At 44.2% G+C, this 5,224-nt stretch overlaps 10 non-coding genes across 10 annotated transcripts; all 10 read right to left on the bottom strand.

Moving 5' to 3' along the window:
* Positions 1 to 342: 342 nt before the first annotated feature.
* On the bottom strand, positions 343 to 415 carry trnaf-gaa (transfer RNA phenylalanine (anticodon GAA)). The gene has a single exon. It is a non-coding gene; the product is annotated as a tRNA-Phe (tRNA).
* An 82-nt stretch (positions 416 to 497) lies between these two features.
* trnai-aau (transfer RNA isoleucine (anticodon AAU)) lies at positions 498 to 571 on the bottom strand. The gene has a single exon. It is a non-coding gene; the product is annotated as a tRNA-Ile (tRNA).
* Positions 572 to 1,886: 1,315 nt separating this feature from the next.
* Positions 1,887 to 1,959, bottom strand: trnaf-gaa (transfer RNA phenylalanine (anticodon GAA)). The gene has a single exon. It is a non-coding gene; the product is annotated as a tRNA-Phe (tRNA).
* Positions 1,960 to 2,041: 82 nt separating this feature from the next.
* Positions 2,042 to 2,115, bottom strand: trnai-aau (transfer RNA isoleucine (anticodon AAU)). Its single transcript has one exon. It is a non-coding gene; the product is annotated as a tRNA-Ile (tRNA).
* A 1,245-nt stretch (positions 2,116 to 3,360) lies between these two features.
* trnaf-gaa (transfer RNA phenylalanine (anticodon GAA)) lies at positions 3,361 to 3,432 on the bottom strand. The gene has a single exon. It is a non-coding gene; the product is annotated as a tRNA-Phe (tRNA).
* An 82-nt stretch (positions 3,433 to 3,514) lies between these two features.
* Positions 3,515 to 3,588, bottom strand: trnai-aau (transfer RNA isoleucine (anticodon AAU)). The gene has a single exon. It is a non-coding gene; the product is annotated as a tRNA-Ile (tRNA).
* Positions 3,589 to 4,038: 450 nt separating this feature from the next.
* On the bottom strand, positions 4,039 to 4,111 carry trnaf-gaa (transfer RNA phenylalanine (anticodon GAA)). Its single transcript has one exon. It is a non-coding gene; the product is annotated as a tRNA-Phe (tRNA).
* An 82-nt stretch (positions 4,112 to 4,193) lies between these two features.
* trnai-aau (transfer RNA isoleucine (anticodon AAU)) lies at positions 4,194 to 4,267 on the bottom strand. Its single transcript has one exon. It is a non-coding gene; the product is annotated as a tRNA-Ile (tRNA).
* Positions 4,268 to 4,711: 444 nt separating this feature from the next.
* trnaf-gaa (transfer RNA phenylalanine (anticodon GAA)) lies at positions 4,712 to 4,785 on the bottom strand. Its single transcript has one exon. It is a non-coding gene; the product is annotated as a tRNA-Phe (tRNA).
* An 80-nt stretch (positions 4,786 to 4,865) lies between these two features.
* trnai-aau (transfer RNA isoleucine (anticodon AAU)) lies at positions 4,866 to 4,939 on the bottom strand. The gene has a single exon. It is a non-coding gene; the product is annotated as a tRNA-Ile (tRNA).
* Between the last annotated feature and the right edge of the window lie 285 nt (positions 4,940 to 5,224).

The raw sequence follows: 5,224 nt of genomic DNA, 5'->3' as shown, positions 1-5,224 counted from the left end.
TCCTTGTGGCAATTCCAAACAGCTGGGAATTTGATCAATTGGTATTGTGTTTGCTTAGCATGCTATAGGTAGTGGGATCGATGCCCGCATTCCCCAAAAACACATTTTTGTGGATCCAAGAAAGCTGCAGTTCACACTTCATGCAGCCTTGTCTTACGACAACCTACTGTCATGTAGCAATGACAAGCAACTTTAATGTAACACTGATGTCAAAATGTCAGATGAAAAAGCAAGACATTACTTACTTTCAGAGGAGCAGCGTAGCAGACACCATTGAGGCCCACAAACAAAGCTGTGGAAAGTTTCCTTGAAGCCAGAGCATAAAGAAAGAACAAATACAGATGCCGAAACCTGGGATCGAACCAGGGACCTTTAGATCTTCAGTCTAACGCTCTCCCAACTGAGCTATTCCGGCAATTCACTCAACATAATTCTGTGGCACCCTTGACAATTCACATGCATGTGATTCATAATTTTGACACTCAAAATGTACATAATAGCCAGTATGGGGATCGAACCCATGACCTTTGCGTTATTAGCACCACACTCTAACCAACTGAGCTAACCGGCCATTTGCTATTTTGCTCAATTGTTGAAATGCACCGAGCCTCTGCAAGTGCTGGCACGTCAACAAACAAGTCCACCAACAGCATAGCCTGACAAGACTGGACCCTCTTGGTTGCTTCTTGCGGAAATTCCAAACGGCTGGGGAATTAGCTCAAATGCTTTGCACGCGTGAGGTAGTGGGAGCGATGCCCACATTCTCCAAAAGCACATTGTTTTATGGATCCAAGAAAACTCCAGTTCACACTTCATGCAGCCTTGTCTTACGACAACCTACTGTCATGTAAACAATGACAACCTACTGTCATGTAAACAATGACAAGAAACTCTCATGTAACACTGATGTCACAATGTCAGATGAAAAAGAAAGACATTACTTACTTTCAGAGAGCAGCGTATCACACACTCTAACCAACTGAGCTAACCGGCCGCTGGCTACAGAGCACAATTGTTGAGATGCACCGAGCCTCTGCAAGTGCTGGAGCGCAAACTAACAAGTCCACCAACAGCATAGCCTGACAAGACTGGACACTCTTGGTTGCTCCTTGTGGCAATTCCAAACAGCTGGGGAATTTGATCAATTGGTATTGTGTTTGCTTAGCATGCTATAGGTAGTGGGATCGATGCCCACATTCTCCAAAAGCACATTGTTTTATGGATCCAAGAAAACTCCAGTTCACACTTCATGCAGCCTTGTCTTACGACAACCTACTGTCATGTAAACAATGACAAGAAACTGTCATGTAAACAATGACAAGAAACTCTCATGTAACACTGATGTCACAATGTCAGATGAAAAAGCAAGACATTACTTACTTTCAGAGAGCAGCGTATCACACACTCTAACCAACTGAGCTAACCGGCCGCTGGCTACAGAGCACAATTGTTGAGATGCACCGAGCCTCTGCAAGTGCTGCAGCGCAAACTAACAAGTCCACCAACAGCATAGCCTGACAAGACTGGACACTCTTGGTTGCTCCTTGTGGCAATTCCAAACAGCTGGGGAATTTGATCAATTGGTATTGTGTTTGCTTAGCATGCTATAGGTAGTGGGATCGATGCCCGCATTCCCCAAAAACACATTTTTTTGTGGATCCAAGAAAGCTGCAGTTCACACTTCATGCAGCCTTGTCTTACGACAACCTACTGTCATGTAGCAATGACAAGCAACTTTAATGTAACACTGATGTCAAAATGTCAGATGAAAAAGCAAGACATTACTTACTTTCAGAGGAGCAGCGTAGCACACACCATTGAGGCCCACAAACAAAGCTGTGGAAAGTTTCCTTGAAGCCAGAGCATAAAGAAAGAACAATTACAGATGCCGAAACCTGGGATCGAACCAGGGACCTTTAGATCTTCAGTCTAACGCTCTCCCAACTGAGCTATTCCGGCAATTCACTCAACATAATTCTGTGGCACCCTTGACAATTCACATGCATGTGACTCATAATTTTGACACTCAAAATGTACATAATAGCCAGTATGGGGATCGAACCCATGACCTTTGCGTTATTAGCACCACACTCTAACCAACTGAGCTAACCGGCCATTTGCTATTTTGCTCAATTGTTGAAATGCACCGAGCCTCTGCAAGTGCTGGCACGTCAACAAACAAGTCCACCAACAGCATAGCCTGACAAGACTGGACCCTCTTGGTTGCTTCTTGCGGAAATTCCAAACGGCTGGGGAATTAGCTCAAATGCTTTGCACGCGTGAGGTAGTGGGATCGATGCCCACATTCTCCAAAAGCACATTGTTTTATGGATCCAAGAAAACTCCAGTTCACACTTCATGCAGCCTTGTCTTTAAACAATGACAACCTACTGTCATGTAACAATGACAAGAAACTCTCATGTAACACTGATGTCACAATGTCAGATGAAAAAGATAGACATTACTTACTTTCAGAGAGCAGCGTATCACACACTCTAACCAACTGAGCTAACCGGCCGCTGGCTACAGAGCACAATTGTTGAGATGCACCGAGCCTCTGCAAGTGCTGGAGCGCAAACTAACAAGTCCACCAACAGCATAGCCTGACAAGACTGGACACTCTTGGTTGCTCCTTGTGGCAATTCCAAACAGCTGGGGAATTTGATCAAATGTTTGCTTAGCATGCTATGAGGTAGTGGGATCGATGCCCACATTCCCCAAAAACACATTTTTTTGTGGATCCAAGAAAACTGCAGTTCACACTTCATGCAGCCTTGTCTTACGACAACCTACTGTCATGTAGACAAGAAAATGTAAACAATGACAAGAAACTTTCATGTAACACTGATGAATGTCAGATGAAAAAAAGACATTACTTACTTTCAAAGAGCAGCGTATCACACACTCTAACCAACTGAGCTAACCGGCCGCTGGCTACAGAGCACAATTGTTGAGATGCACCGAGCCTCTGCAAGTGCTGAGCGCAACTAACAAGTCCACCAACAGCATAGCCTGACAAGACTGGACACTCTTGGTTGCTCCTTGTGGCAATTCCAAACAGCTGGGGAATTTGATCAATTGGTATTGTGTTTGCTTAGCATGCTATAGGTAGTGGGATCGATGCCCGCATTCCCCAAAAACACATTTTTGTGGATCCAAGAAAGCTGCAGTTCACACTTCATGCAGCCTTGTCTTACGACAACCTACTGTCATGTAGCAATGACAAGCAACTTTAATGTAACACTGATGTCAAAATGTCAGATGAAAAAGCAAGACATTACTTACTTTAGATTGAGGCCCACAAACAAAGCTGTGGAAAGTTTCCTTGAAGCCAGAGCATAAAGAAAGAACAAATACAGATGCCGAAACCGGGATCGAACCAGGGACCTTTAGATCTTCAGTCTAACGCTCTCCCAACTGAGCTATTCCGGCAATTCACTCAACATAATTCTGTGGCACCCTTGACAATTCACATGCATGTGACTCATAATTTTGACACTCAAAATGTACATAATAGCCAGTATGGGGATCGAACCCATGACCTTTGCATTATTAGCACCACACTCTAACCAACTGAGCTAACTGGCCATTTGCTATTTTGCTCAATTGTTGAAATGCACCGAGCCTCTGCAAGTGCTGGCACGTCAACAAACAAGTCCACCAACAGCATAGCCTGACAAGACTGGACCCTCTTGGTTGCTTCTTGCGGAAATTCCAAACGGCTGGGGAATTAGCTCAAATGCTTTGCACGCGTGAGGTAGTGGGATCGATGCCCACATTCTCCAAAAGCACATTGTTTTATGGATCCAAGAAAACTCCAGTTCACACTTCATGCAGCCTTGTCTTAAACAATGACAACCTACTGTCATGTAACAATGACAAGAAACTCTCATGTAACACTGATGTCACAATGTCAGATGAAAAAGAAAGACATTACTTACTTTCAGAGGAGCAGCGTAGCACACACCATTGAGGCCCACAAACAAAGCTGTGGAAAGTTTCCTTGAAGCCAGAGCATAAAGAAAGAACAATTACAGATGCCGAAACCCGGGATCGAACCAGGGACCTTTAGATCTTCAGTCTAACGCTCTCCCAACTGAGCTATTCCGGCAATTCACTCAACATAATTCTGTGGCACCCTTGACAATTCACATGCATGTGACTCATAATTTTGACACTCAAAATGTACATAATAGCCAGTATGGGGATCGAACCCATGACCTTTGCATTATTAGCACCACACTCTAACCAACTGAGCTAACTGGCCATTTGCTATTTTGCTCAATTGTTGAAATGCACCGAGCCTCTGCAAGTGCTGGCACGTCAACAAACAAGTCCACCAACAGCATAGCCTGACAAGACTGGACCCTCTTGGTTGCTTCTTGCGGAAATTCCAAACGGCTGGGGAATTAGCTCAAATGCTTTGCACGCGTGAGGTAGTGGGATCGATGCCCGCATTCCCCAAAAACACATTTTTTTGTGGATCCAAGAAAGCTGCAGTTCACACTTCATGCAGCCTTGTCTTACGACAACCTACTGTCATGTAGCAATGACAAGCAACTTTAATGTAACACTGATGTCAAAATGTCAGATGAAAAAGCAAGACATTTCTTACTTTCAGAGGAGCAGCGTAGCACACACCATTGAGGCCCACAAACAAAGCTATGGAAAGTTTCCTTGAAGCCAGAGCATAAAGAAAGAACAAATACAGATGCGAAACCCGGGATCGAACCAGGGACCTTTAGATCTTCAGTCTAACGCTCTCCCAACTGAGCTATTCCGGCAATTCACTCAACATAATTCTGGCACCCTTGACAATTCACATGCATGTGATTCATAATTTTGACACTTCAAAATGTACATAATAGCCAGTATGGGGATCGAACCCATGACCTTTGCGTTATTAGCACCACACTCTAACCAACTGAGCTAACCGGCCATTTGCTATTTTGCTCAATTGTTGAAATGCACCGAGCCTCTGCAAGTGCTGGCATCAACAAACATAGCTAGCTACACAGCCGTCTTTGTATCAAAGATAATTGTGTAGTCTAGAGCGACTTCCTAGGTTAGTTAATACAGCTATTGTCGTTCTTTTAGCATGGCGTAACGTAATCAACACTGCTAGCTAGCCAGCTGGCCCGAATAACAGCACAGTAGAAACTATTACACTCAGCGGGCGACTTGATTAGTGTGGTGTCAACAAGCGCAGCCAATGCCAACTAGC

Source organism: Oncorhynchus nerka, unplaced genomic scaffold, assembly GCF_034236695.1.
Source record: "Oncorhynchus nerka isolate Pitt River unplaced genomic scaffold, Oner_Uvic_2.0 unplaced_scaffold_6692, whole genome shotgun sequence".
Taxonomy (NCBI): domain Eukaryota; kingdom Metazoa; phylum Chordata; class Actinopteri; order Salmoniformes; family Salmonidae; genus Oncorhynchus; species Oncorhynchus nerka.
Note: the sequence above shows the minus strand (reverse complement) of the source record. Positions and strands in the feature narration are given on the sequence as shown.